This window comes from Ranitomeya imitator, chromosome 4, assembly GCF_032444005.1.
Source record: "Ranitomeya imitator isolate aRanImi1 chromosome 4, aRanImi1.pri, whole genome shotgun sequence".
NCBI lineage: Eukaryota > Metazoa > Chordata > Amphibia > Anura > Dendrobatidae > Ranitomeya > Ranitomeya imitator.
Genome location: NC_091285.1, coordinates 329,196,904 through 329,212,590, shown reverse-complemented (window position 1 = coordinate 329,212,590; position 15,687 = coordinate 329,196,904).

Genomic DNA, 15,687 nt, shown 5'->3' with positions numbered 1-15,687 from the left:
AATATTTAAAGCCACTTTGAGTGGTCTATATGACAGAAAATACGAAAAAGTTACACCATTCTAAAAATTACACCCCTCAAGTTGCTCAAAACCACATTTAAGAAGTTTATTAACCCTTCAGGTGCTTCACAGGACTTTATGGAATATTTAAAAAAATGAACATTTAACTTTTTTCACAAAAAATTACTTCAGATCTAATTTGTTTTATTTTACCAAGGGTAATAGGAGAAATTAGACACTAAAAGTTGTTGTACAATTTGTCCTGAGTACGCCAATACCTCATACAGTACAGATCAAAAGTTTGGACACACCTTCTCATTTAAAGATTTTTCTGTATTTTCATGACTATGAAAATTGTACATTCACACTGAAAGCTTCAAAACTATGAATTAACACATGTGGAATTATATACTTAACAAAAAAGTGTGAAACAACTGAAATTATGTCTTATATTCTTGGTTCTTCGAAGTAGCCACCTTTTGCTTTGATGACTGCTTTGCACACTCTGGGCATTCTCTTGATGAGCTTCAAGAGGTAGTCACAGGAAATGGTTTTCACTTCACAGGTGTGCCCTGTCAGGTTTAATAAGTGGGATTTCTGGCCTTATAAATGGGGTTGCGACCATCAGTTGTGTTGTGCAGAAGTCTGGTGGATACACAGCTGATAGTCCTACTGAATAGATTGTTAGAATTTGTATTATGGCAGGCAAAAAGCAGCTAAGTAAAGAAAAACAAGTGGCCATCACACTTTAAGAAATGAAGGTCAGTCAATCAGAAAAATTGGGAAAACTTTGAAAATGTCCCCAAGTGCAGTGGCAAAAATCATCAAGCGCTACAAAGAAACTGGCTCACATGAGGACCCAGGAAAAGAGAAAGGAATTCCAACTCAACTAAATACTTTATTCACTTCATATGAGAAGCATGTTATCATGATTAAGGATGCTGCGTCACCTGAAACGCGTAGATAGTGTTTTTTTTACCTATATTGTGCTGATGTTTTATCCTCTGCTTCTCATATGAAGTGAATAAAGTATTTAGTTTTTACTTTTCACTGCCTCGTTGAGCTGGAATTCCTTTCTCTTTTCCTGGTTCCTCACGCCTTGACACAGCGTTTCCGTGCTCCGAGCCTCCTGGGACTGCTACTGTGGTGAGCTGGATTTTTTTTTTTTTTTCCTTTCGTTCACATGAGGACCACCCACGGAAAGGAAGACCAAGAGTCACCTCTGCTTCTGAGGATAAGTTTATCTGAGTCACCAGCCTCAGATATCGCAGGCTAACAGCAGCTCAGAGTAGAAACCAGGTCAATGCCACACAGATTTCTAGCAGCAGACACATCTCTACAACAACTGTTAAGAGGAGACTTTGTGCAGCAGGCCTTCATGGTAAAATAGTTACTAGGAAACCACTGCTAAGGACAGGCAACAAACAGAAGGGACTTGTTTGGGCTAAAGAACACAAGGAATGGATATCAGACCAGTGTAAATCTGTGCTTTGGTCTGATGAGTCCAAATTTAAGATCTTTGGTTCCAACCACCGTGTCTTTGTGCGACGCAGAAAAGGTGAGCGGATGGACTCTACGTGCCTGGTTCCCACCGTGAAGCATGGAGGAGGAGGTGTGATGGTGTGGGGGTGCTTTGCTGGTGACACTATTGAGGATTTATTCAAAATTGAAGGCATACTGAACCAGCATGGCTACCACAGCATCTTGTAGCGGCATGCTATTCCATCCGGTTTGCGTTTAGTTGGACCATCATTTATTTTTCAACAGGACAATGACCCCAAACACACTTCCAAGCTGTGTAAGGGCTATTTGACCAAGAAGGAGAGTGATGGGGTGCTACGCCAGATGACCTGGCCTCCATTATCACCAGACCTGACCCAATCAAGATGTTTGGGGTTAGCTGGACTGCAGAGTGAAGGCAAAAGGGCCAACAAGTGCTAAGCATCTCTGAAAACTCCTTCAAGATTGTTGGAAGACCATTCCCGGTGACTACCTCTTGAAGCTCATCAAGAGAATACCAAAAGTGTGCAAAGCAGTCATCAAAGCAAAAGGTGGTTACTTTGAAGAACCTAGATTATAAGACATATTTTCAGTTGTTTCACACTTTTTTGTTAAGTATATAATTCCACATGTGTTAATTCATAGTTTTGGTGCCTTCAGTGTGAATGTACAATTTTCATAGTCATAAAAATCCCGAAAAATCTTTAAATGAGAAGGTGTGTCCAAACTTTTGGTCTGTACTGTATATGGGGGTAAACCACTGTTTGGGTGCATGGCAGAGCTTGGAAGCGAAGGAGCTCTGTTTGACTTTTCAATGCAAAATTGGCTGGAATTGTGATAGGACTTCATGTCGCATTTGGAGAGCCCCTGATGTGCCTAAACAGTAGAAACCCCCACAAGTGACACCGTTTTGGAAATACCCCCTAAGGAACTTATCTAGATGTGTGGTGAGCACTTTGAAGCCCCAAGTGCTTCACAGAAGTTTATAATGTAGAACCGTAAAAATAAAAAATATTTTTTTTCAAAAAATGATTTGTTGCCTCCAGTTTTTTATTTTCCTAAGGGTATCTGGAGAAATTGGACCCAAAAGTTGTTGTGCAATTTGTTCTGAGTACACTGATACCCCGTATGTGGAGATAAACCACTGTTTAGGCGCATGGCAGAGCTCAGAAGGCAAGGAGCACCGTTTGACTTTTTCAGTGCAGAATTGGCTGTGATTGAGATCAGACGCCATGTCGCGTTTGGAGAGCCCCTGATGTGCCTAAATAGTGGAAACCCCCACAAGTGACCCCATTTTGGAAACTAGATCACCTAAGGAACTTATCTAGATGTGTGGTGTGCACTTTGAACCTCAAGTTGTTTCACTAAAGTTTATAATATAGAGCTGTGAAAATTAAAAAATATTTTTTTTCCACAAAAATGATCTTTTCGCTCCAATTTCTTATTTTCCCAAGGGTATCTGGAGACATTGGACCCCAAAAGTTGTTGTGCAATTTGTCCTGAGTACGCTAATACCCCATATGTAGGGTGGAACCACCGTTTGGGTGTATGGCAGAGCTCGGAAGGGAAGGAGCACCTTTTTGGAATGCAGATTTGATGGAATGGTCTGCGGGCATCAAGTTGCGTTTGCAGAGCCCCTGGTGTACCTAAACAGTAGAAACCCCCCAAAAGTGACCCCATATTGGAAACTAGACTCCCCAAAGGAACTTATCTAGAAGTATTGTGAGAACTTTGAACCCCCAAGTGTTTCACTAAAGTTCATAATGCCGAGCCGTGAAAATAAAAATCATTTTTTCCCACAAAAATGATTTTTTAGCCCCCAAAGTTTTATTATTTCAAGGGTAACTGGAGAAATTGGACTGCAAAAGTTGTTATCCAATTTGTCCTGAGCACGTTGATTCCCCATAGGTGGGGATAAACCACTGTTTGGGTGCACGTCGGGGCTCGGAAGGGAAGAGTTGACGTTTTGGAATGCAGACTTTGATAGAATGGTCTGCGGGCATCACATTGCGTTTGCAGAGCCTATGATGTGCCTAAACAGTGGAAACCCCAATTCTAACTCCAACCCTAACTCCAACACACCCCTAACCCTAATCCCAACCCTAACCATAACCCTAACCACACCCCTTACCCGAACACACCCCTAACCCTAATCCCAACTCCAGCACACCACTAGCCCCAACACACTCCTAACCCTAACCATAACCTCAACCACACCCCTAACCTTGGCACACCCCTAACCTAACTGTGAACGTAATCCAAACCCTAACACCAACTCTAGCCCCAATCCTAACCCTAACTTTAGCCCCAACCCTAGCCCTAACTTTAGCCTCAACCCTAACCCTAACTTTAGCCCCAACCCTAATTTTATCCCCAACCCTAACCCTATTGGGAAAATGGAGATACTGTAAATACATTTTTTTAATTTTATTATTTTTCCCTAACTAAGGAGGTTATAAAGGGGGGTTTGATATAATATTTATAGTGGGTTTTTATAGCAGGTTTTTATGTTTGGCAGCTGTCACACACTAAAAGACGCTTTTCATTGCAAAAAATTGTTTTTGTGTCACCACATTTTGAGAGCTATAATTTTTCCATATTTTTGTCCACAGAGTTAAGTGAGGTCTTGTTTTTTGCGGGACGTGTTGACGTTTTTATTGCTACCATTTTTGGGCATATGCCGTACCATGTTTATTTATATCTGTCATTTTGATCACGTATTATTCCACTTTTTGTTCGGCGGTATGATGATAAAGCATTGTTTTGTGCCTCGTTTTTTATTTTTTTACTGTGTTAACTGAAGGGGTTAACTAGTGGGACAGTTTTATAGGTCGGGCGATACTAAATATGTGTACTTTTATTGTTTTTTTATTTACCTAAAGAAATGTATTTATTGGAACAATATTTAATTTTTCTTTATTTAGGAATTTTTTTGTTAAATATTTTTACACAGTGTAATTTTTTGGGACATCACTATATTGTCAGATCGCTATTCTAACACTTTGCAGAGCACTGTGCCAGATCAGCGATCTGACAGGCAGTGCGGGAGGCTTGCCGGCACCTGCTCTCAGCAGGCACTGACAAGCCGCCTCCCTGCAGGACCCGGAAGGACCCAGTGGCCATCTTGGATCCAGGGACCTGCAGGGAGGAGACAGGAAGAGACGCTCGGAACAACGCAATGCTTCCCTATGCCACCAGAATGCGGCGATCATGTTTGATCGCAGTGTTCCGGGGGTTAATGTGCCGGGAGCGGTCCGTGACCGCTCCTGGCACATAGTGTCAGATGTCAGCTGTGATAATCAGCTGACACCCGGTCGCGATCTGCCGTGCTCCCCCCGTGAGCGCGGCTGATCGCACATGACATACTATCCCGTCGATGGTCATACGGACCCAGGTCACCTTGACGGGATAGTACGTCAGATGTCAGGAAGGAGAAAATAAAACATCAGGGTGCCTCATGTGACATAGTTGAACAGCATTAAGGAGAGAGTAGGTACATGAGGGTCCCCGCCACTTCCTTATACACGCACTGTGGGCTGCAAGGATTTGCCGGTTTCTGAGCTGTAACTGACGGTTACATATGCGTTCTAAGCACTCTTGGACAGAGGCCGTCTAGTGGGCGTGGCCTCGCTCAATACACTTGTATGGAATGAGGCCACGCCCACTAGATGGGCTCTGGCCAGGAACATGCATAACGCATACTGTACATCACTGCCGTTTTTGGGTCAGGAACTGGGGAATCCTCACAGTGCACAACATCTGCAAAGAGTTTGTATGTTCTCTCCGCGTTTGCGCGGGTTTCCTCTGGGCACTCCGGTTTCCTCCCACATTCCAATGACATACTGATAGGGATTCTAGATTGTGTGCCCCATTGGGGACAGTGATGATAATGTGTGCAAAACTGTAAAGACCTGCGGAATATGTTAGCGCTATATAAAAATAAAGAATATTATTAAAGATTATTAAGTGCACAGTGAATGCACGGGGTGATTCAGAAGTCTGAAGTCACACAGAGTGACTGCAAACTTATCAATTTAAACTGGACAACCCCTTTAAGGAATGTGCTTCACAGATCTTTTGGGGGCATCACACCACCAGACCAGACCTTTATCAATTGTGAGGCAGCGACAGGCGTTATATGCGAGGATCTCTATGTGTCCCCCAGGATGCGCACAGAAGCAAATTGTGGCTGCTGGAGTGCTTTGCTGTCACAGGCATAGCTGTGATTTCAGTGTAAAATAAAATTAAGTTTGCATAAATCAAAAAAATAGACGGGAAGCTATATGTCATAAAATTACAAGAACATTTTTATTGATACAATATTAAAAGATTCAACGAAAAACCGGATGCACACTCCCTTGGAAAAAGCTTAAATGCAAAACGCGTACCAGGGAGGCCACAGTCATTAAAAGGTACAGTACTTACTATCTTTACTTCCATCCTTAAGGTTTCCTATCCCTGTTCCTTACTATCATACCCCCTTTTATGGATTTTTTTGCTGCATACATAATAATTAGGCACTAATTGAAAACTTTTTCATACTTTTTCTGTGGCTGAATCACGTGGAGGCAGTTACTACTATAGGGATTGATAATGGAATATATCTAAGGATATTACAAACACTGTCATGGGGCTTGTTATATTTTGACTACTTCACTATGTATGATATATAAAAAAATTTGGAAGCTTTATTGCTCCACAAATTTATACATATTTAATCTTCACTTTAATTCTAATAACAGCTCCATTCTTAAAGGTGATGATTCACCTGTAATTTGTGTACCTTTTTTTGGCTGTTTTTTTGCATATTGTTGTTCCCATACGAACTGGTTTTACATTGAATCTTTTAATATTGTATCAATAAAAATTTACATGTAATTTATGGCATATAGCTTCCCATCTATTTTTTTGATTTATGTAATGTTTGGTAGTGCCATGGATCTAGGCATGGTATATACTCTTTGAGGTTTAAAATTAAGTTTGGTCATGGGCTAGCTATTTGCCCAAGGCAGATTTAAGAAAACCCAGCATGGGCTTTGTCACGGTGCCGCTCCGCGCCACCGCACCTGCTGCCGCGCCTGTCGCTCTCTCCTCCGCCCGCCGGCATACTTACCTGTCACGGCGCGTTCCTGCTGCAGGAGCACATCCTCCTGTCTTGTCTCTACCTGAATCACCACCGGTTCCTGGATCTCGTCTTCTGCGTGTTCGCACCTCTCTCTCCAACTCCCTCTGCGCATGCGCACTTCATCGTTCTGGAATATAGATGCTCCCTTCCCCCTCTCTGTGACTCTGGATGATCCTGACCTGGAAGTCCTGCTGCATGTGGCATATTTAAGGTGATTCCTTCTTCTGCTCTGTGCCTGTTTGTCATTTATGCTTCTCATGACCCAGGTCCCATTTCTCTGTCCAGTCCACGTCTGCCCTGTGTCTCCGCCATATCTCTGTCCAGTCCATGCCTGCCCTGTGTCTCCACCATATCTCTGCCCAGTCCACGTCTGCTCTGTGTCTCTGCCATTTCTCTGTCCAGTCCACGTCTGCCCTGTCTCTCCGCCATTTCTCTGTCCAGTCCTAGTCTCTGTTCTGCTCAGCCTGTTCTGCGTCTTCCCATTTACGTTTGAATCTCCTACCACCTGTCCCCAGATATCAGCTTCTGTGGCAATAGTCTTCCTCAGGCCTGCTCCTAACGCTCCCTGTATTGGGGGTGGTCTACCAGGTCAGCTCACCCTTGGGAGGTTTGTTGTAGTGGATCTCTGGGTTCACTCTAGGAGTTCCTAAAACCTCACAGGCTTTTATTTTCGGAGCGGACTACAGGATGGTAGTAGAGCGGTCCACTTCCTCCAGACAAAGTCTTAAAAGTGGCCCATGGCCATAGATTTCATTTAAAAACCCTGCAGCATAGGGTTGTGTGTGTCAGTCTTGGTTTGCAAACTTGCAGAGCAGGTGGCTCTGCAAAGCTGAGCCTGTGTGAAGTAACACGGAGCCAAGTGAAGCCAAAAGGCCTGGGACACCTCAGCTTAGCATGGTGGTGGTCGCCCATGGCAACCAATCTCGAATACGGACTGTCTTGATTCCCGGCTGCAATCCGCAGAATGCCATATGCTGTTCATTCTGTGAGTTGTTTGGAGTCTGGACATTAAACACATTTGCTGTGAACTTTCCTGTGGTCCCTGCCTGTCTGTCACACTGCACCAACCCCGCTGCAATACCCAATGTACAATAAAACTTTCACACTCCTTATCTATGAACTGTTCCAATATTTACAGCAACTACTGTTTTCAACTCTTCCCATGTTGATAGTTCTGCTTCACATCACTTGTATTATTTAATGCATTATTCCTGTGCCCTGCTGCGTATAAATATCTGACTCTTCAGATTTTGTGTTATTCTATGCCTGATGGAGACCTGAGTAATCTGGAAAGCTTGCCATTTGTTGTCATATTTTCAGCTAACCAGGTATAAAGCAGCTACTGAGTACTAAGATTTGTAATATTTTTTTCTTTTACTGGCTAACATGCTACAGAGATATATTTTTCCTGATCATTGGTCACCTGAATTTGACTGGCTCTGTTAATGGTCAGATGGGCGGTGTTTTCTGTTCTTTCATGCACCCCTTCCTTTCCCGCTGGCCGCAATATTGTCTTGAATTTGATTAGGTTTCCTCCGTAGTACACACGTGCGCAGTGCAATCTCTCCTTGCGCACGCGCAGTATGCTTTGCCCAACTGCGGGCAAAGCCGAAAAGCATTAGTGCACATGTGCCGGTGCACTATGTCCCGGAAGTATTTTGCTGTGTTCCGGAAAGTGTTCAGCCTCTTGAATCAATGTTTCCATTCAGTGACAGTAAGCAAAGGAAGTTGGCTGGATCTCATATATATATATTCTTGGCATGAATTAACATTTCTGTCCTGCATCTGGTGTGATGGCATGTGTGTCTTTGTTCCTCTCTGCTGGGAGCATCTCTAGTACACAACCCTGCAGACAGGCCAGAAACTGAGCTTTTGGAACATTCTTGATACATATGGTTCTGTCAAGATAGCTATCATCTGGATGTGAGGAACTATCTTCAGGACTGTTGTTACCAGCTGGAGCGGGAGACCTGTGCTACGGTTGTGGTATGGAGCAAGGACTGTGACTACACACTATGCTGGTGGGAGATACAAAAGCTGTGGGTCAATCAAAAGTTGGGAGACAGTGGGTATCGCCTGGTACAGGGGCAGTGGAACTATCGGCCCCAGGATGGGATCTTGTGCTGGGGACAATGCATTGTGACCATCTACCCAAAATTGCTAGAAGACCATGGACTATAGAAATAAAAATAGTTGCATTGTTAACTTGCCTAGGTGATTATTATTATAACCCACAACATCAGATCTTCAAAAGTGGTGTCAAAGGTGGGATTACTTATCTCTAGACAGCATACCAGGGAAAGTTACTGAGTGGTGACTTGGCAGAAGATATGGCATACTCCATCTACAAAAGGCTCAAAAAGGAGGAGCTGAGATACCTTTGCTCTGGGAAAGAGCTAGAGTGGTTGCTGGAGGACAACAGGATGACCCTAATACAAAGCTTGGTCGAATGAGACAGTGAACATCCACAGAAGAAAGTCAGTTCAGATGTGTAAGAGGTCAGCTCCGTGGAGAGACCATAGCCCACCTGACCCAATGCTGATGACAGTAAATAATGGGAGAGAGGGGCCTGCATCTTCAAGATACTGGGACATACCACAGTAAAATGAAGATATGTCGTATATTGATGAACATCTCTGGTTATTTGAGAACCTCTGCCTACTGCATGAGGTGTCAGATGGTGACTGGCCAAGATTTTTGAGCATTGGCCTGACAGGAGAAGCAAGAGAAGCTTTTAATAATTTGTCTTCTGGGGATTAGAGATGTTACTATACTGTTTACAGTACATTACTAGAGAGGTATACCGTCATGCCTGAAACCTACTGAAGGAAGTTTCAAGAGACTGACAAGTCCAGTGCACACACGAACTGGGAATTTGCAAACACATTTTGAATGGCATGCACTTGGTGGATAGAAAGACTAGAGGCTTGGGAAGCAGAACATGTATTGGATAAACTCATAATGGAACAATTAATGTCCAAGCTCCACTTAAAAGAATGAGTGGCAGATAGAAAACCACTCAATCTGGATGAGGCTGCAAGGCTGGCTAATGATTGTTCTGTAAATCAACCAGGGCAATTTGAAACGACAGCTCCAGTGAGTCAGGAACAGGAAGGCCAGTGAGGCCATGGACTGGTGAGAAGACGAACTGTAGCAATTTCAGACTTTGCAACGAGGGGGAGGCTTCTCCAGCCTCCTAAGTAAGGCCCATGTAGGCTGTGGATACATGGGAAACTTTGCAGGGAATGCCGGGAACATTCTAGCCCACATCATCTGCATCCCCAACCGGTGAAGACTGTGCTGCAATAGGGCTGGAATACTGGGGGAGAAAGGGTCCCACTATCCCAACTGAAAGAGGAAGAGGCATTTGTGGTAGAAGGACAAGTTTCTTGGACTAGATAGGACACCTCAGCGACCATTAACCAGCATCTGCAGCCAATCTGGACAGAGGGTTTGGAGGCTAAGGGACTACATGACTCCGAAGCCTCAGTGACATTGATCAAAGAACATTTAGTACCGGACCAAGGTATTATTGCAGTCAACCTCATGTTATTCAACATAGCCTGAGGAAAATCTCTGAACATTCAGAGGGCCCAACTACATTTAGACTGGAGTTATAGTCATGGATTGGTGGATGTAGGAGTAGTGTGGCACCTACTGATAGATGTGTTGCTGGGAAACAACCTAGGAGCAGAGTTGTTGTGTCACTGGGCTAATGTTACATATATGCTAGCCACCTTAGGGAGAGACCCAATTTGGGTTAAATGTAGCGGGACGAAAGAGACCGAAAAGCCCTCTACTTAAAGGAAATACATAGTGGATGCTTTCCTGAAACGGAAAGTACTTGCAAGCAGCATAATACAAAGAATAGCAGGTTTACCCAGAATCCTTTGCAGTAGGCGGAGCTATGCAAATCATCTCTTTCCACCCCAGTCTAATCCACAGCGCTTGGAACCGCCAAGCGTCCAATGCTGCGGATTAGTTTCTAAATTTACACAGCCAACCAATTCCTACCTGTGGACACGTGTTTCGGGCTTTAGGCCCTCATCAGCACAGGGCTGGAATTGGTTGGCTGTATGGAGTGGGGCTCAGTGAGCAAGCGATACATATAAGCTAGCCACCTTAGGGAGAGACCCAAGTTGGGCTAAATGTAGCGGGACGAAAGAGACCGAAAAACCCTCTACTTCTACAGGTAGGAATTGGTTGGCTGTGTAAATTTAGAAACTAATCCGCAGCATTGCACGCTTGGCGGTTCCAAGCGCTGTGGATTAGACTGGGGTGGAAAGAGATGATTTGCATAGCTCCGCCTACTGCAAAGGATTCTGGGTAAACCTGCTATTCTTTGTATTATGCTGCTTGCAAGTACTTTCCGTTTCAGGAAAGCATCCACTATGTATTTCCTTTAAGTAGAGGGCTTTTCGGTCTCTTTCGTCCTGCTACATTTAGCCCAACTTGGGTCTCTCCCTAAGGTGGCTAGCATATATGTATCGCTTGCTCACCGAGCCCCACTCCATCCAGCCAACCAATTCCAGCCCTGTGCTGATGAGGGTCTAAAGCCCGAAACACGTGTCCACAGGTAGGAATTGGTTGGCTGTGTAAATTTAGAAACTAATCCGCAGCATTGCACGCTTGACAGTTCCAAGCGCTGTGGATTAGACTGGGGTGGAAAGAGATGATTTGCATAGCTCAGCCTACTGCAAAGGATTCTGGGTAAACCTGCTATTCTTTGTATTATGCTGCTTGCAAGTACTTTCCGTTTCAGGAAAGCATCCACCATGGGCTAATGTTGTAACCCAAAGACAAGGATTGGTTTCCACTGCATCAGTTGAGAGGGAACAGAGCAATCTTAACATGCCAACTAACGTCCCACCAGTGGTGCATAATGAACAAAATGGAACATTCTTTATTCTTTGAGCTAAAAGCAAAAGTTTAAGGGGGTGGGTGTGAACACTTCTGACCATTCAGAGGACTGATCCCTGTAGAGGAAGAACAATAAGCCACACGTTTAGTGAAGAAGTTGGTGCTGTGATGCCATAGGGTGGAGGATCTGTTGGTGAGGTCCTGGTGCCCCTGTATGGATGGACTGTGGAGACTGGAGATGGGTTGCCGTCTGGAGCTTGATACAAGTGGAACGGTAGAGATATCTATTGTCTGGTTGTGAAGATTTATCTTAAGGACTGTTGTTGCCTGCTGGAGCTTGATACAAGTGCTACAGTTGTGATATTTATTCTCTGGATGTGAGGAACTATTGTCAAGGTGAAAATATATATCTTTATACACTTTTGTACTTTTATATTCTCATGCTGTGAAACAATAAGTTTTTTTCCCTTTGCTTGCTAATGTAAATGTAACTGTATTTAACATGGCTGCCAGTATTCACCTTTGCCCTAGTTCTGCTTCTGCTAAAGAAGCAAGTTTTACATTCCAGAAACTAAGTATCATTTCTGTTGAAGTCGAAACTTAAAGTGACGTGGAGACAGGAGGATCCATCAGATAATAATAATAATAATTTTATTTATATAGCGCCAACATATTCCGCAGCGCTTTACAAATTATAGAGGGGACTTGTACAGACAATAGACATTACAGCATAACAGAAATACAGTTCAAAACAGATACCAGGAGGAGTGAGGGCCCTGCTCGCAAGCTTACAAACTATGGGGAAAAGGGGAGACACGAGAGGTGGATGGTAACAATTGCTTTAGTTATTCGGACCAGCTATAGTGTAAGGCTCAGGTGTTCATGTAAAGCTGCATGAACCAGTTACCTGCCTAAGTATGTAGCAGTACAGACACAGAGGGCTAATACTGCATAAAGTGTATGAGAACATGATGCGAGGAACCTTTTTTTTTTTTTTTTTTTTTTTTATTATAAATAGGCCACACAGGGATCGTTAGGTTAATGCATTGAGGCGGTAGGCCAGTCTGAACAAATGAGTTTTTAGGGCACGCTTAAAACTGTGGGTATTGGGGATTAATCGTATTAACCTAGGTAGTGCATTCCAAAGAATCGGCGCAGCACGTGTAAAGTCTTGGAGACGGGAGTGGGAGGTTCTGATTATTGAGGATGCTAACCTGAGGTCATTAGCGGAGCGGAGGGCACGGGTAGGGTGGTAGACTGATACCAGGGAGGAGATGTAGGGTGGTGCTGAGCCATGGAGTGCTTTGTGGATGAGGGTAGTAGTTTTGTACTGGATTCTGGAGTGGATGGGTAGCCAGTGTAATGACTGGCACAGGGTAGAGGCATCGGTGTAACGGTTGGTGAGGAATATGATCCTGGCTGCAGCATTCAGGACAGATTGGAGCGGGGAGAGTTTTGCAAGAGGGAGACCGATTAGTAGAGAGTTACAATAGTCCAGACGAGAATGAATAAGTGAAACAGTCAGAGTTTTTGCAGAGTCGAAATTAAGAAAAGGGCGAATTCTAGAAATGTTTTTGAGATGCAGGTAAGAAGAGCGAGCCAGTGATCGAATGTGGGGGGTGAATGAAAGGTCAGAATCAAGGATGACCCCAAGGCAGCGGGCATGTTGCTTTGGAGTAATGGTGGAACCGCACACGGAGATGGCAATGTCAGGCAAAGGTAGGTTAGTAGAGGGAGAGAACACGAGGAGTTCAGTTTTTGACAGGTTTAGTTTCAGATAGAGGGAGGACATGATGTTAGAGACAGCGGTAAGACAATCACTGGTGTTTTCTAAAAAGGTCGGTGTGATATCGGGAGCAGAAGTGTATATGACGTCAGGACCAACCAGAAAGACTGAATACTAGACATATTGCTTAACCCCGCCTAACCCCGCCCTCTGCACACCTTCCCCCAATAGACCATATAATGCTATGTAACAGGAAATAAAGTCAGTTGCTGTGACGTTGCTACACCTTGTAGACACACGAGCTTGCACTAAGTTTGAACCAGCCTTTGTCTGACTCATTCTTATCCGGTACCAATGCTCTTATTCTGATTTGGAATGACTGGTGAAGGAAGGATATTGTCGTGACAACCCCGACAACTTGGCACCCAAGAACGTGGGGCGTGGCCGGCGATCCGAGACTCCCTGGACCCATGCCTGGACGTCCGTGGACGTCACCCGTAGTGGCTGACCTCGAGGACTGATCACCCTCTAAACACGGTAAGTGGAGATCACATGCTATGTATGTGTCACACTTGCTAGTGTTTCAGCCATTATTGGTTTGTCTGTGGTCTCCTTGGGTCCGAGGGGTGACCGGTCGAGTGGTGAGACCGAGCGCGATCCCGTGCCACGCTTCGAACCAGCAACTGAGAGACGTCGCATTCTGCGTGTCCTCGTGTACACCACACCTCCTCCACCGGTCATTGTACTCCATTCAACCACCCTACCCGTGACTATTGCCTAGTAGTGATAGAGTGAAAGATCGAGAAAGTTGTAGATTGGGGCGGCTTAGAGAAAGAGATAGGAGACGCAGCCTCTGTGATATTGTACCAACTAGGTAATTAAGACGTCCCGAGAGGGGACCACCTGTATTTCTGTGGAGGGGCCTCACTAGGAGACCGCCTCCCGACTGTTTAGAATATCGTGACAGGGCAGACTGTAATCACTGGTGTTCAGGTTAGGGACAGGATATCGAGCGCGAGGCTCTTTATTTCTAATACGTTGAACGTGAGGGTCCGTATTTTAGGACCCAGTGTTGTTGTCGTTGTCAGCGATCCTGAGCTGCAGCAGGGCGTAGTATTCTGTGAGTCATGTTGCATCTCTTAAAGAAGAAGTCCGTGCCCCACAAGTTAAGTGAGGATGCTGTGGAAGTCAAGACAATAGTAGAGTCACGGGAGGGCAAGAAGGCAGTCAAGAATGTTGAGAGGTTGTACAAGCATGTAGGATTGCCCTCGTCAGGGAGATTGCAGCCGTCTACATGGCACAATCTCATAGAGAACAAAAAGGGCATGTTGAAAGATAAAGGATTGCTAAAACAAGCGCAAGCTCATCTGCGAGTTGCGCGAGGCTTAAAGAACGAGGGATGGAAAGAGGTTGATGGAGAGGGAGGATCAAAGGATGCAGAGCCCGTGTTTGGTTATAAAATGCTGCAATCATTGGTTCTTCTAAGGTGTTCTAGCATATGAATTGTGTGAAGGTTTTGTAGAAATCAATTGAGTCTGAGAACTGCTGTATTCCGTTACTCTGTGTGGATTTCCGAGACACCCGATGGGAGGAGGGAGTCAAACAGCTGCATTGTTGTTTTTCTTCTTTCTGTGTTGAGGAATGCTGTGATGTTCTTATCTGTTCTGTGTTTCTGGTATGGAGGGGGCACAATGCTGCGTCCTCTCTGAATTTTCTGTCCTTGAGTGGTGTGTGCTGGGAGATTGTGTTTTGTTTAAAGCAATAGTACAATATTGTATTGAATTAGAAAGAATTATTGTAAGTTTAAAGTAAAATATGGTGTCTTGTTTTAGAAGGAAATTTGTAAGAGATCATTTGTTTATCAGTGTAATTGAAAGATTGGTAAAAGATTCATCTGCTTCAAGTTGAGTGGTTGATATATAGCAAATTAAGGATTAACAGAGAAAGTGAATTCGGATCTGTTTTTGTTACGTTGAAAAAAGGAAAGTTGTCTATTACTATGAAAAAAAAACTGGATGTTTGTGGTGCAGGAAGGAACTGAGAAAGTGACTGAGATTAATGTGTTGGGAAAGCAAACAATAAGAAATTTGGTACAGGGGGGCTCCCTGTTAGGTAATATGGTCCCTCCCCAGGAAATTAAGCCTCTTCTCATGACTGTAAGCCCTATGCCCCTTAACACCAAGGCACCAATATATCCTAGACTGCCGAGAAGTTCTATGGGTGTCTTATGGTAGTGTTTCAAGATTTGGGGTTTTCACACCTTTTTGTGGTAGCTTTGATATCCAGCCTTAAATCTGAATTGAAAGAGGCAATAATGTCAGTTAGACCGGACATCGAGAATTCCAGTCCGGACGATGCATTGAAAAAAAAAAAAAAAAGTAGTATAAAGTTTCCAGAAGAACTTAACCCATTCTGTATCAGCAGCGAAATTAGAGGTTAAATCAGCAGCTGCAGCGATTCTTACTCGCTCTGTAGC